The sequence below is a fragment of the Heliangelus exortis genome, chromosome 18 (genome assembly GCF_036169615.1).
Source record: "Heliangelus exortis chromosome 18, bHelExo1.hap1, whole genome shotgun sequence".
In the NCBI taxonomy this organism is placed as follows: domain Eukaryota; kingdom Metazoa; phylum Chordata; class Aves; order Apodiformes; family Trochilidae; genus Heliangelus; species Heliangelus exortis.
In genome coordinates, this window is record NC_092439.1 from 7,728,898 (window position 1) to 7,744,639 (window position 15,742).

Sequence of the window (15,742 nt, forward strand, 5' to 3'; positions counted from 1 at the left end):
TATTATGAAATACTCTGTATGAGTCAAAGGAAGATCTTTGACATAAAGCAGTGGTATTTTCCTTTCCTTTCATTACTTGAGGAGCAGCTATCAGAATACTTCATATTTGCCTGATATATTGATACTATTTTGTTTCAATAGAACATTTGTGTTTTGTGGTTTTTTTTCACAACCCTGATGATCAACCCTCAGTCACCCAAGGGATTTCAGAAGAAAGGAGCTGAAAGACAGAGGGAAATCAATCCTACCATGAGGGTAATACATTAATATATCAAAGTATGCTGGATAACTAAGTAAAAACCTAATCAAAACTATTTTGGGCTTCTTTAGTAGCCTATATGCTTCCAAGCATACTTTGATTGGAAATCTTAAAAAAAAAACCCAACAACACAGCAAACACACACACACAAAAAAATCCTCCCAATTGAGGAGGCAGTGGTTCTCCGAAGTCTCCCAAGTTGCATACATTGCTTCTGATCTGTCAACAAAATATCTTATCTTATGCCGCACTGCAGAGTTAACTTGAAAGCAAAAATTTTTAGAAAAACATTTCTCCTTAACAGGCCACAACCTGGACTGACACTTCCAGAGCAGGAGCACGGAAGATGATGAGCAAGTAAGATACTTAACTCACTCCTCATATTTGCACAAACAGCAGGAATTTACAAATCAGGGCATCTTTAACTCACAACTGGAAATCCCTACCTTTTGTACTTGCAGTCCAAAAAATGAAGATTTCTGTTTCAAGATTTCATCTGGCTCCTAAATATGAGCACTGCTTTATTGCAGATGGATGCTTTAGATACAAGATTTAAGGATGTCTTCACCCTTCAGTTACTCAAACTGGACAAGATGAGTTTCATGTAGTTAAATTTACATCCTTAATTTATTGCTTATGAATAAATGTCTCAAAGCCTAAAAATATTTATTGTAAGCATTATTATGACAGTGCTATGCTCTGGGCATGTTTAAGTTCTCCTTATTGTGGCTTCTTGAAGCACCTGTATCCTCATAGCTTGGCAAATACTCTCATGTAGTTCATAATCTCCAAAGTTGTCTTTTAATGGCAAGAAGAACCCACAAGAAGTTCTAAGAAATGTTTCTTCTAAAAGGTATCCAAATGAAATACCAGCCCAGCAAGACACTTTCTCATTGACTTCTACTAGAGGTAGAAGCTCTGAGTCAGGACACCATCCTAATATTTACTCACTCCAATCATGGAACCCATTGTAACTTCTGCTTGTACTTTAATTTAACTTGCAGTATGATGTTGTGATTAAAAAATTGCAGTTGAGAACAAGCCTTAAGTCAATCCACTCTTCTCACTGGCAAAGAGGTCTTTTAGTACCCCATTAGTTACTCCAGCTTCCACTCACCAGATCTTTCTGTGCATTTGTCAGGTTTTCATTTTCTTCTCCCTTTCTCATCCTGGATAATTGTGGGCATTAAAACGAGACAATACATTTCAAGGCATGACTACCTAAGTAATTTTCCTCACTTGACTTTTAAAGCTTAGGCATTCAGAGATGTTAGTCATTTTTCAGTTCAATAGGTTGAAACACTATATACTTTTTTTAGCCTCCAAAGTGCATTTATTAAGGTGACAAACCTAGTTTCCTGCATATTGCTTTGGGTTGAATCCCCTGCTCCAAATACTGTTATACATACTGTATGCAGTTGATTCTGTTTTCCATTCACATTAGTACTACAACAAACCCAAATGCATTTGGTATGTGTGATCTACTGCCAGACAAACTACAACTGAACAGTTTGTAATTTCAGGGAACAAAGCACAGAAACAAAAGGGCAAAAATTTCACAAAAAGGAGTGCAGACACAGGTGGTTACATTTATACCTTTTACTTCCATTTCCAGTTTTTGCACTCTCCCTCTGGTCCTGCTAAATTCCATCTCTGGCTGGAAGAAGCCATCCCTGTTCTCAGCACTCTGCCAGCCTGACAAAGAAAAGTTGACAGGCTGTCAGTACCCTTTGATTCTAAAGTAAACCTTGGGAAAAGAAAGATATTCTCAGCCTGCCTGGAACCAAACTGGGGTATTCCCCACTCAGTTGCCTCTACTGATTCCTTTAGCACACAAATCCTCAACAGGTTCATTTTCCCCATTTGACTTATTAAAAGCTTTTTGATTTAACTTTTCACAAAATCAGCTGTCAAACACATGCATCATATCTGTATGAACATCAATATTTCTGCCTTCAGACGATCTTGGTACTATGCTAGAGGATCAACTTCATTTTTTTCTCCAACTACACCACTGTCTTTTGGATAGGAAAGCACCACAGCTTTTTTAGTATATGAGTGGAGAGTCTGCTAAAAAAAAAAAAAAACAAAAAAAAAAACATCTGCAGAAGAACACACAGTACCAGCATAGCTACTATATGTGTTAACAAAGCTTGTGTGGAAATGGAGAATTTAACAATATAGAATTATTTACAAACTTCCAGTTTTAAGAAACACCCATGCAAACAGCCTTAGCTACTTGTCCCTGCACCTGGAGTCCCTTTGCTATATGTGAAGTAACAATAAACACAAACATAAATAAGCTCAGCATTTGGTTTCCTGAAGTCACACAATTTACCAGTTAAATCCAAATCCAACTAGTGAAAACTGAGACACTGTGACAATTTACCACTTGACACAAATGTCAAAAAAAAAAAAAAAAAAAAAAAAGCAAAACACATGCCTTTTTCAGTCTTGTTCAATGTTTCAGAAATAATAACTTCCTCCATTTCTGAAATCCTGTTTGTTAAATGAGCGATCTGCTGCTACCAATGATAAAAGCAGCATTTCAGAGTTATGACAGCTCATACTGTGTCATTATTCAGTTCTCTGCTTTTCAGAGAGATTCACATAAAGCAGTTAGGAACTGCAGTGACAGTCATCACTGAGAAGTAGGGCAAACTCCCAACACCCCCCCTGTGGCCAGGACTCATATTAGTAGAGCACATTAGGAGCAGAATTGCTGCATTGCTGGCACAGCTGGAAGCTACCCATGCCACTGCCCAACCAACAGTCATGCTTAGTACTGCCTCAGGATAAGGAAAGCACAACTGCAGGACAGCTTCTTCCAGTCTCACATCATACTTTCACCAGTTTGAAACAACTCTCAAACCAAAATGACAAAAGAAGTCTTTTAACAGGACATTAACAGTAAAGTTAGATGTGTCATCATACAATATACTGAATGCTTGAGTGACATACTCTTGGCTTCTTCTGCCACAGCATAGCTACTTTTTCTATTGCCTTCTCTCCCTTGGATAAACTGGAATTTCTGTGCAACGTTACACATCTCCAAGGTGAGTCCTGAACACCCTACAACATGCACTTCACTGAAGCCAGCAGATAGGAAATTTTTGCTTCTCGGGCTTTGTAAATCACAATATTCAAAGTTAGACTTGAAGCAAACCCAGTGATTAACTGAGGGAGAAAACATGTAGAACATGTCCTGTCTTTTACATTCCTGTCTAGAGTGTTAAGTACCTCACTAACAGCTGTATAGCTTGGAAAAAGTCCGAGCTGTCTAGCTCAGAATAAGCATGAGATACTGTGGAAATCCTCAAAGCAAACCTCCACAGAACAGCTCACACAACATCTTAGTGCTATCACAGGGGTGGCTTTGCTCCCTTTTTTCTTCTTGTCTCCCCCCAGATTTCCCTTCTAGTAGTTCAGCAGACTTTATACAGTCCCCAGAGCCTGTCCAGAGGGTATAATCAATCTGCTCATCAGGGTGAATAATAACCTGACAGAAAGCAGTCTTCTAGGGGTTTAGCAAACTCAGCTGTGTTACTAGAAGGTCAGATACACAAAACCAGTGAAAAGCAAGGGGATAAGACATGCCAGAAGATGGGAAGGAGCAGAACTCTCCCTGTCAACAGCACTGTTATAATATCCCTTTATTATCCCTTAACTGCACTTTCAGCTTATTCACAGCCCTCCAGCAGGATTTGTTTTCAACATGCAAATCCCTGCATGGTTTGAGCAAGGCAAGGTGTGCTGAAATCTTTCTACGGATCCACACCTGCACTGTGACATTTTCTCTGCTTAGTAGTCTTGTGAATGACAAATTACGAATATATAGACACAGTAGAGAGTGTTCCTGTTCTCTCTGTACTTATTGCTTCAGTGGGAGTACAAGCTTTATTTTCTTGAGAAAGGCCTACAGCAGCAGGAAAGCCCTTCACTGAAATTGCTCATAAACTGTATTTTTATGCATCTGTACATAAATGCTGACAGTGAACGACCAAATTTCTAAACCTGCTACATTTAGCTACTAGAGGTATATCTGTATGCAAGACTTAAATTGGCATTTTTCCAGGTTTTAAACCCATGATTTCTAATTTAAATCAGCAGTCAAGTTTGAATGCATACTTTTACATTACAACTGAAAGTGAGAAAGTTTTAAAATTCACATTGTATTCTTAACAAAGATTCACATTATGATATAAATGCCCTTAATAAGGGCAGAGTTATGACCAGGGAACACCAGCAATTCACTTAATAGGGTCTCTGTGCTATGCAGATATCTTGACTTAAAAAAAAAAAGGGGGGGGGGAGAGGAACAGTGTGTCATTCACAGGGGGAAAAAATCCAAACACAACACAATCCAAAAAAAGCACAACCCAGATAAAAAATTCTGCCAACACCAAACATGGGCAAAAGAGAAAGAAAACTTGCTCAGAAAACCAAACAAAAACCAACAAAAAACCAACAAAAAACTAACAAAAAACCAACAAAAAACCAACAAAAAACCAACAAAAAAACCAACAAAAAAACCAACAAAAAAACCAACAAAAAAAACAACAAAACCCAACCAACAACAACAAAATAAAAAAATAAAAACAAAAAAAAACACAGAACAGCCACATACACCACAAAAAGACCCTTGGTATAACTGAGGGCTGCATTTTAAAATTTTATAATCAAAGATCCACCCCCTTTTCTTTCAAATGAAGAGGGGATAAAATACAGAGCAAAGGGACATCTGACTAACAGTTGCAACCAATTTTTCCAACCCATTGTTTTATTCCAAAAGAGAACATTCCACAGCCTACGCAGTCTTATCCCAAAGGACCTAGGAAGGATCAGTAGACAGTTCACATTCCTCCCCAGAAACTTGAAGTAAGTTTAGATGATTTTATTTCTGCAAGTAGCAGGCTTATGCCAAATATTAATAATGTAGTCCCTTAGTTACCACTTACAAATGTCCATACTTACTTACAGCTCCTGAGCTGTACAACTTGGATATCATCCAAGTAAACCACAGCAATTAAATTTATTAGAAAAATGGAAAACTTTCCAGTTTCACTCTGTGGAACAAGGCAGGCACTGAGTTCTGAACAACATAACCCACTACTCTTCAGTTTAGAAAATTGACAGGACCTAGGTCAACAAAACCATGAAATATCACATAAAACAAAGCTTGGTTGAAATCAACACAACTCTTCACACATGAGATGGTGGGCTGAGGAAACTCTCTGCCAAATAACAACAAGGTTGGAAGATAATGCAGTTTCTGAAGAAAGGTAGGACCAGCTCATGGAAAGAAATTCTGCTGAGGGTTACCACCACATCTGGCTCATTAACTCCCTGAACTGAAAATAACTTTGGGCCAGTGTGAGAGGACATATTCTTGCTCCAATCTTATTCTTTGCCAGGCAGCCACTCACAGCCACTGCTTGAGACAGGACTCTACAGTTACTGGGTCTTCGTTATGGCATGCAACAGTCACTCTTACCTTCTCTCAGTCTGAGCAAAATAACATCTGAATTTCTGAGTATTCAGAGAAAATTTTTACTACAAGAATTACATATACAGAATACCCATAGTGAAAGTATGCAACATCCTCAAAAAGCATTTCTAGGTTACCTCTGGTTTAAGTCAACTAACCTGCAGTCATCCCCATAACATTACTGAATACCAGATGGAAGATTTAAATTCAGTCAATCCATATTACACTGGGTTTAGTAAGGCAAATGTAAAAGCACAGCTTATCAGAAAAAAATGTCTAATACAGGAAACAAGATTTATATGTCAGGTATCTGCTTTCATGAGTGGAATTTCAAACCCAGTTTTAAACAACTGAATTCCTAAGCAGTACCTGGAAACAACAGCACTGAGCAGAGGTATTTTAACCAGTAAGTTGTTTCAAAGAAATGTTGCAAGATGATGTCCCCTCTCTCTCCAAGTTTTTCTGACCCTCCCTCTACTTCACACCCTGATCAGAGCTGTGTCCTCGGCTTTCTTCTACTCAAGCACATTGCTTGAGTAGAGAAAAGTACATAAGTTTTATCTTAATATTGATACCAGATTCATTCAGTTTTGTTCTCTTGTATGATTGTATATTCTGATCTCCTCTACAATAGAAGGCAACCTCATGAACTGTTTTATACAACAAACTGATATGCTGTAATTCAGGACAAAGTTTATTTTGGAAAGATATTCTAGATGAACTGGTATTTGGCAAGAATTATCACCCTCCTTCAGTCTTCTCTGTTCCAAAGCTTAGTTCCTCTTGTTCAAAACCCCCAGGTTTCTGGTCTGAATTGAGTAGGTCACCTCAACTACTACTACTACTACTACTAAATCTCATGTAATTTTCTCCTGCCAGGTATCCTTATCAGGTCATTAACTGAAGGATGAATACAGTGACTTCCTTTTTCCTCTACTGAAGTTCAGTTCATTTGTTTCATATCCCACTACAAGGTTTGTTTGCACAATGCACTTCATCCCTTGAACTCTTATCAGTTTTCCAGAAACACTTCAAGAAGTGCAGGGAAGTTAAATTAAAATTATGCCATAATTAACATCATACATAAATAACCTGAGTTAAAACCAATCTATCTCAAATACACAGGAGCTGAGTCAATAAACAACCTGTATGAGTGCTATTCAACACCCAAGTAAGTTAGGTTTAAGAAACATTGTTCTGTATTAGAATGGTACATAAAAACATCAAAATATAATTGTACTGAGATGACTGATGTTTACAGACTGAAAAGCAGTGATGTGAAAACTATGAGTATAAACAGAACACAATAATAGAGGAAGGCAGCAGGAGCTGACTGACCACCTCTTTTAAGAGTGGAAGACAGTGATTTGCTCATATGTGGAAATGATTCTGATGAGTGCACTTTTGGAAGGTTGCATGGAAAATACAGAACTACACCATAAGGAATGACTGAAGAGGAACTTACACGCTCTTGCCAAACAAAACTGAGCCAAATTACATCACAGGGAGGAGTTAAAAGGCCTATGTTATGTTGTATTGTATTTGAAGGTGGAAAACTATGGTACTTCAGTATAACATGAGATTAGGTTTGCTAGAAAGGGAAGTTGAAGTTAACTGTGCTTATTCCTAATATTTCTTCTTTAAGTAGAAACCTGGCAGTTCATCAAGGTTCTTCCAGGTGTTGGAAGGCCAGGAAATTTCCTTTTCCTGCTTCCTGAAATCCTTCAAAATCCATTTGCCAGTCCTGTCTACAGGCAAACCTGACAACCTATACAACTACTGTTCTCTGACCTGGTTGCCAAGGGGTATTGTTTCAAAACATCAGCATTGCTATAACACACACACACAAAAGCAAACAGTGTTCAACAGACCTGAGACAAAATAAACCAAAAGCCACACACAGGGAAGTTAGGGTGGAAATTTTGTTTTGTTTTTGGTTTTGTTTTTTGTTGGTAAATGAAGTCAGACAAAGACCAGTTTTCCTAAGTCACCAAGCAAAAGTTAGCAGAAAAATGGAAAAGAAGGTTTCACTGACAAATTCAGAAACCAGTACTCTTCCCAGTGTGTCTGGGGATACCATCATTTCAGTGTCTTTAGGGCTACAGGGAATTAGAAAGCCATAGAGATATCCTAAATCTAGAAGAAGTCAGATCACTGACAAAATATTTGTTTTTAAAAATACAACGTATGCATGTGAGAGCCTTGCCAAAGGAACTGATTACACAAGTTTTACAGCACACCATGAATGAATCCATGGAGGCTAACTAATTGTCTGAGCAATTCCCATTCTAAAAGGCACAGTAATTTTGCCTAAAAAGCACAAGACAAGATCTGTGACAAGATAGAGAATCATTCTCAAACAGCAGTTCAAGAATTTTGGGGTTTTTTTTGTTTTGTTTTCAAACAGACAGCTTCCTTCCCTGAAAGGGAGCGGAAGAACACCCAATTAGCAGACTAGAATCCAAACCATGTGTTGTTGTCTTGATGGAAAAGAAACTATACTTCCTTTTAGTCTCCTTCCTATATTCCATTTCCTCCAAATTTCCTGCCAAGCCTGACAAGACATTGCTGGGTCTCTGCCATTTTCTGGATATATTATCAGTTTGACCACAACTTGGACGTGTGAGTGTTCAGCTCCAGTGAAGTCATCATGGTGAATGGGCTCCTGAGAGATCTCTGTATCTGAAACACTTCTATATTTGTTCATCTGGAAACCCAGAAGCACAGGGGTCAGTCTGGGGAAAGGGAAAAGAGTCAGAGGTCTAGCCAAGCTACTCTTTCTTGTTATGAAAAGTAATTTTAAAAGAGTATTAAAAATAGTGAAAAGTTTCACTATGTAGCTCCAGAGATAAAAGTAAAAAGCTGGTTATTTTTCTGGCTTCTGAGTATCAGCATCAAAATAAATTCTTTGTGAGGGTTTTTTTATTATTATTTTTATGTAGCTTTATCAAAGAAATAACCCAACACAGCTTATTCCAAGATTATTTTGCTGCAAATTCTCTTCTTCCATGTCAAGGCTGCAATGTAACATATATAAAACAGCACAGAAGCACAAATGCTTATGAGGCCACAAGTTGTGTGGTATCAGTGAACTGAGTAGTCCCAAATCAGTGTCCAGGGGGAAAAAAATTATCCTGGAGTCACAGCAGATTCCCCACACATATGCCATCACAGAGCAGAGGGATGGGATACATGGATGGAAATGGTTTGCCAGGAAGGAGCTGGGAGTTTTGATGGAAGCCACTTTGTTCATAACAATCCAGTTCCAACAATCATTGAAACTACTTTCCAAGTACATCCAACAGCCAGTGGATGTTGCAAATGATTCATGTGTGATAGGCTGCTTGGCACCAAAGGCAGAGAGAATTCTTTTCAGCCATAGCTTTTTTCTTTTTGTCCAAGTACCTGAGCACAGCCCTGGTAACACTTCCCTGACCACTGGCATTTCCTCAGGTCCTTAAAAGTCTCCAAAATTTTGTCAGTGAGCCTAAGATTCTTGGGAGGAACATCTATTTAAAGGACACTGTCAGAAAACTTGCACAGGGGCATCAGCTGTATTCAAATTGTTAAAATTTGCTATGAGCTGGTAAAGTGATAATGTTCCTAAAGTACAAATAACTTCTAGAACTTCAAAAATTTGGACCCACGCATTTGGTACTTTGAATGCATTACTCTTCAGCAATTAGAGAAAGCACTTCCAGCAATTCTAATGTTTTCATGTGACAAAGCCTCTCTAAGAAATCACTGAACTGACTGGACAGGTTTCTAAAATAAACTGTAATATTAAGTGGCTAGTTTTGTCATTGTAGCAAAATAATATTTTGAAACAGGACAAATTCTAAATAAACAGTGAAAAACTACACTATCTGTAATAAAAAACTTCCAAGCTAATGCAGAATTTCTGTTCATACTTTGTTTTTCACGAAAACATTCTTAGTATGTTGACAGCACAGTGTTAAAACTGTCTTTTTTCCTTGACTTGGTGAATTAATTTGAACTATAATAAACCAATTTTTAAATGCAAATTCAAAGATTACCTGAAATGGCTTAGCAACAAAACATATTGAGAAAGGGAACACAGGAATAAATGGGTGTCTTGTTTCTCAGTCAACAATTCTAGAACTGCAAACTGGAAAACCCAGCACTGTCAAGACAAGGTCAGAAAACACATTCTAATACAAACCTACAAGACTAACAGCTGATGTTTTTGCAGTGTATTCTGGACCCCAAAGTTATTCCTGAAAAATAACTAGGCCATTCAAGTCTATGGGCAAAATAAATACTGTTGTAAAAGGTGGTACTATAACCAGTACACCAGTAGTCAAATTGCAGCATAAAGCCCAAATCTCACAAGGATTTAAAATAGAATTACCAGAGGTCCTTGAGTGAAGAGTATATAAAAATACCGAACTCAAACCAAAGCCATTTTGCTGTTATTCTCAACACAACTAAAATGCATACACACAATGTAAGTATTAGAAGTTATATTACTATTTACTATTTGCTTCAAATTGGAACAGAAGTCCTGAATTTTGTAATGCTCCAAGAGAAACCCATAGATAATAAAGATAAATCTATTCATAATAATTCAAGACTAAAACCAATCGAACCAGTTAAAGGAAGCTATTAAAGTTTTAAAGACTGAAAAAACGTTCTTCAAAAAAAGTTAAAATAAATGTATGTCAGTCTTATTTCCTCCTGTTTTTTCTAGGAAGTAACTTTTCTTCATCACTTCACTCTATTGCTATGCAGTACAGCATAATTTAGCAATTTCTACTGGTCTTTCTGATGTTCTCTTTTTTGACAGGCAAACTAGATAAGTCAAAGCTACTCTACGGAAGTTTCCAATATAAAAAGAATAAAATCAATACTAATACTGATTTCTGAGTTCTGATAGTCCTGTTTTATTCTCCCTCCAAAATCTACAATGATTCCAAACAGGCAAGACTAACTTCAGGGTTTTTCAGAGTAGTCATGTATCAAGACCACATCCACTCTTTAAAATACATGGATTCCATTAACTAATTTTTAGCTGCCACAGAAAGGAATTAAGGCAAATGGTTGCAATTGAATGAGCATGCATGATTTACTATAAAATGCCTTCCCTATTAGTGATTTGAGAGACACAATGCCAATACACGCTGCTTAGAAATTGTCAAACATATCTTTCTTCCCAGCATTATGACAACTGCTCATTTGAAGATGTATTTCCACACCAAGTAAGGACCATTAAGGATTTATGTTTGCTGTTTTCTTTACATAAGGTACCACTAAATTGCCTTGTACTGTGGAAAATAGAGCCTACTAACACTTGCAAGGAAAATACTGTCAAAAAACAAGCATGAAAACTACAACCGTCTTTCCCAGCTGCCTATATTCATATGAATGGATTTCCTTAAGGTTAGTAGAGAACATCAACATCTTAGATCACAAGAAGTGTGGTTTGTTATTTTACCTTTTTAAAATCCTGCCAATGATATTTCTTGCTCTATAAGTAGCCTACTGGCACCATTCCTACAGAAGACCAACCTACTGAACTACGGCATGGCTTCAGCTCAGGGTCACAAGTTGTTCTGACACCACCAGCTGACCTAGAAGTGAGTCTGACATCAGAGACATTGAATAACAGCTTCTCAAATGGCTGGAGACTGAAAAGGTTACAAATTCTGCATGCCTTGGCTAAGAAATATCTTTTTGCAGCTGCAAGGGAGAAAAGATGACCTGAACACAGAAAAGATGAATCCTCATAAACCAGGAAAGGGAACACTGACAGTTCTGCACTGTACACATCAAGAAGACATTATCAGACAGATCTTGAATTGAATTAAACTACACAACCACTACAGGAATTTTAGCAACAGCTAAACCAAATCTTAATTAATATCAAATACAACAGAAACTATCACTCTGCTTTGGGACAAAGGCTGAAATGTCAGAATATTTTTTTAGTTAATGAATATTCCAGACTACCAAAGCCCGAAGATGCTGTTTTGATCTGTGTTCTTCTGCAGAATGGATTAAAAAAGAAATTACATTTCTCAACATCTGGTGAAAGATCAGGTTTCCAAGGAGATGAATTCTGGGCCTTGAATAAGTAGCCTTACAGTTTTTTCCAACAAATTGAGGTAAAAAAGGCAGGTGCAATATGTAGTCCACACCAGAGAGCTATTCACCTTGATAATCACCTCCTTCAATGTAAAGTTCAATTAAATTTACAAAGGCTATTTTACAATGTTCAAAGTGATTAAACGAATAAAAATCAATTTGATAACTACAACAGGGATCTCTTACACACACAAAAAGATTGCAAACAAAACTTAAAACAGGTTTTCTAAAGAATTTAATACACTAATTCTTAAAACGAAAAGTATTCTCATTTTACAAGTGCATCATTCTGTGTTCTGTTTCAGTTTCATCTACACAATGCCTTAGGAGTATGCAAAAGTCACTAGTATGCATTTGATCTAACTAAATCTGGAACATATTTCCTACTACAATGCAAGACTGCCACATACATATACGCATATATATGCATACATACACAACAGGCAGATTAAACCTCTGCTTTACTTTTTCAGTCCATTATTAGTCCACCATCTAAAACCTACAGTAAACCTTAAAAAGATGCAAAGACTCAGACTGATATCTCTTTCACCACCTCTGAAACGGCCACAAAACATCTTATTTTCATTTTCAAGCACCTCTAAAACACAGACCCTAATTTCTATAGGCTGATCAAGCACAGCTTTCAGCAACCAAGTGTAGAAGTCAGTGCTGAGTTGTAGTCAGTTACTGCTCAGCTGCTTATCAAAACTGACTTTTTTTAGTCTAAAGTTTTCTAAATATGGTGACAGGTAAAAATCAACATTTCAAACCATGTTTAACACAGTAAAAAAATAGAGAAATCTTAAGTATGCTTTACATTTTGTATACTTACTGAGAACAACAATACACCCAAGCTTAAAAATATGTGTTTATTCTGGGCTTCTCTTTGCTATCTTTTGTATATTATATGCCTCTGCACATCTTTCCTTGAAGAAACCTAGCTTTTGAGAAATTTAAACTTTTTAATAGTTTGGGATATAGGTATTATATAGGGATATAGATAAACCTACACATCTCTTGGTATTTCCAGCATGCTTGATACCAGTTCACTTTGAAAACCACTCTTACTCATCTGCAGCATGCAAGCTGCCAATATCACATCAGGTCTCAGCTTTGTCACCATAGTCTTGCGTAGTGCTAAGGAACTTAATGTAACTTTAAGCTCTGCCAAGTAAATCCAATGAACTTTCACTTGTTCCTATTACTCGTTTCCCAAAAGAATCTTTGAGAACAGGTATTTGAAAGAAAAAGAAGCCTCCAGTAACAAGCACACACCCCCTACAAACATCACCTTCCAAATACATCCTTAGCAATGGCCCTAACTTCAGCTCTGGCTTTGTGGAATCCCAACAACTAAGTGGGTTTATTGACACTCCCATGTCGCCCCAGAGGGCCTTGTAGGGAAGAAGAAACCAAACCAGCTATCTTGGGTTCTCTGTGGTACTTCTTTCTGGCTAGGTAAGCCTCCCAATATACTTCTTTTAGAGACCTTGAATCTACACAGCACCATATGCCACAGCTGGCATACAGACAGACAATGGAAATGTGCAGTGTGGAAGAAAATACAGGATAAACCAGCATATTAATCTCTAACCACAATATTTTATTGGGTTATTTTACACACTCCATTTCTACAAGTAGGCATAAATAAACATGAATTATCATGAGAAATACAAACCCACAAAACTCTGTAGTAGTAAAGACTTTCCCTTTAATAGGCTACTGTGGTTTATAATATTCAGATGAGAGGTCTGTAGTTTCTGACACTTGAAATAGCTATTTACATCCATGTATTCCCTGAGCATACAAAACACACATTCTTTTGAGGGCAGAGTTAAACCTCAGCCTTCTGCAAGACCATGTAGAGAGACAGTAACCTAGTATTAATACTTAATGAAAACAAACAACTTTTCTTTTTTCCCCCCACAAACTTAGCAATAGCCTCTGTATCATCAGTTGTTTCAATTTATAAAGTCTTTTTGGTAAAAGAAAATACACGAAACAAGCAGAACAGGTACCTTAATATTAAGCTATTTAAAATAAAACTCCATTTTCAATGCTCAAGGAACAGCATTTTGAGGAAAATTCTGCTTAAAGACTGAATAAATTTTGTAAAGAGATTAGATTCAAAATTGTATAAAAAGGCAATTTCTCTCTGCAGCTGACCCTTTCTACCTCAGATATGAAGAAAACACTTAAAAATGTTAAAGGCATACTTGCTTCAAAAGCATGAAAACACACCCACTCGTTTCTTTACCGTTATTTAATATTAAAATCTTTCCAAAGATGTTATAATTGAGGCACCGGAGTAACAGAAACCTCAGCAATTAAAAATTCAAACCGATTCCCCTGCCTTCCCAGCGGGGAAGCGCAAAATCCTGATCTTGGGAAGCCACCTTTACGTTCCTAGTGTTCCACATGCACTGTCAAAGCAAAGCGTTCATTCTCCTGTTGACAGCATAGACACACAGCTGTCAGAAACAGCCCGAGAAATAAAAGCGGCCGAGAGGCTGCCTCAGGACTCCCGCGCTCACCATCGAACACTCGGGAGTGACCGAGCTGCCCCGCTAGGAAGCGAAGAGCCCCGCAGCTACGGGATGGCTCCCTGGGTCCGCAGGCGGGACCGGCCTCCGTGCAAGAGAGGCCACAACCCATAGGAATTTCCAACTACTACCTTTACTTTGGGGTTTAATACACGCTCTCCTCGGGCCTCACCTAGAGCAGACTTTAGCACAAGGCACCTGATTTACTGAAAAAGATCCAAGGGATCAGCTACTGGACGGAGGTGGAAGGGACCCGTCCCTCTTGCAGAGGAAGGGCAGCAACATCTCTCTCAGTGACTTACCTCAGCCTCCATATCCCCGAGGAGAATAACTCAAAACCCGGGAGGAGGAACAAGCCTGCCATTGCCTCCGCTGAGCTGCCGGCCCCCGGCCCCAGCTCTGCCCCCGGGCTCCGGACGAGCTGCAGCGCCGGCAGCGGGCCCGGGGCCGGCTACTCGCGTCCGCCCCGTCACCTCCGGGTCCTGTCACACAACTGAGGGAGCCCGTACCGGGGCCGCTCCGTTCGCGGCCACCGGTCCCAGCGTCAAGGGACACAGCCAGGCACTGACGTCGTCAGCGCCGGGGGGTCCCGCCGCCGCCGCCTTCCCGCCCCGTTCCGGCCCCCTCCCCTCGAGGAAGCTGCAGCCCCCAATCCCTGCCGGGACAGGGAGCTCCCCAGGGCCTGCCGTAGGAGGCGGCTCCGGCGAGGTGGGAGCTTGAGGCGGGCCCCCCCCCGGCCTCTCCCCACCCTCCAGAGGGGCGCCGTCTCCTCAGCCGGGGACGCGACCGCCCTCCCCTAGCAGCCCACCGCCCGTTAGCGCCCCCTCGTCCCCCCCGGTCGCCCACTGCCCGTCCCCGGCTCACCGCAAGCTCCGCGCGCCCCCTCGCCGCGCCGCGCCCGGGCTGGGAGGGGGGGAGGGGGTCGCTGTCCCTCGGCAACGCGCTGCACGCCCGGAGCGGCGCCGGGCGCAGGCAGCCCCCGTCCCTGACCTACTTTCCGCCTGGCTTGCCACCCAACGGCGCACCACTAACCTACTTTCCAGCCAATGGCACCCTCCTCCGGCCCCAGACCGGACGCGCCCGCCCGCCAACGGGCGAGCGGCTCCCCGGCGGCTCTGCCCAATGGCCACCCAGAAGCCGGACAACGCCCGCCCTACCGAACGGCGGCAAATCCCCGGGCGCCCCTGGGGTGGGAACCAATCAGAAGGGCGGGTGGCGGTTTTGAGCCCGCCCCCTCGGCTGAGGCGGAGTTGATGGGCAGAGGCAGGAGCGCGTGCGCCCTGCCCGTGAGGCGCCTCGGGGGACCCGGATGTGGCGGTTGCGGAGAGCACCACAGGGTTGCCCCTG

The 15,742-nt window shown here is 40.2% G+C and overlaps 1 protein-coding gene across 13 annotated transcripts in view; it reads right to left on the bottom strand.

Annotated features, from left to right (window-relative positions):
- BMAL1 (basic helix-loop-helix ARNT like 1) overlaps positions 1–15,507 on the bottom strand; it is a 39,420-nt gene extending 23,913 nt beyond the window's left edge. For 5 of the 13 annotated variants that reach the window (XM_071762327.1, XM_071762326.1, XM_071762323.1 and 2 more), the window contains exon 1: positions 15,260–15,414. The gene's annotated coding sequence lies outside the window, so the exon portion shown is untranslated. The other 8 variants (XM_071762324.1, XM_071762319.1, XM_071762318.1 and 5 more) reach the window with 7 other exon arrangements.
- Between the last annotated feature and the right edge of the window lie 235 nt (positions 15,508–15,742).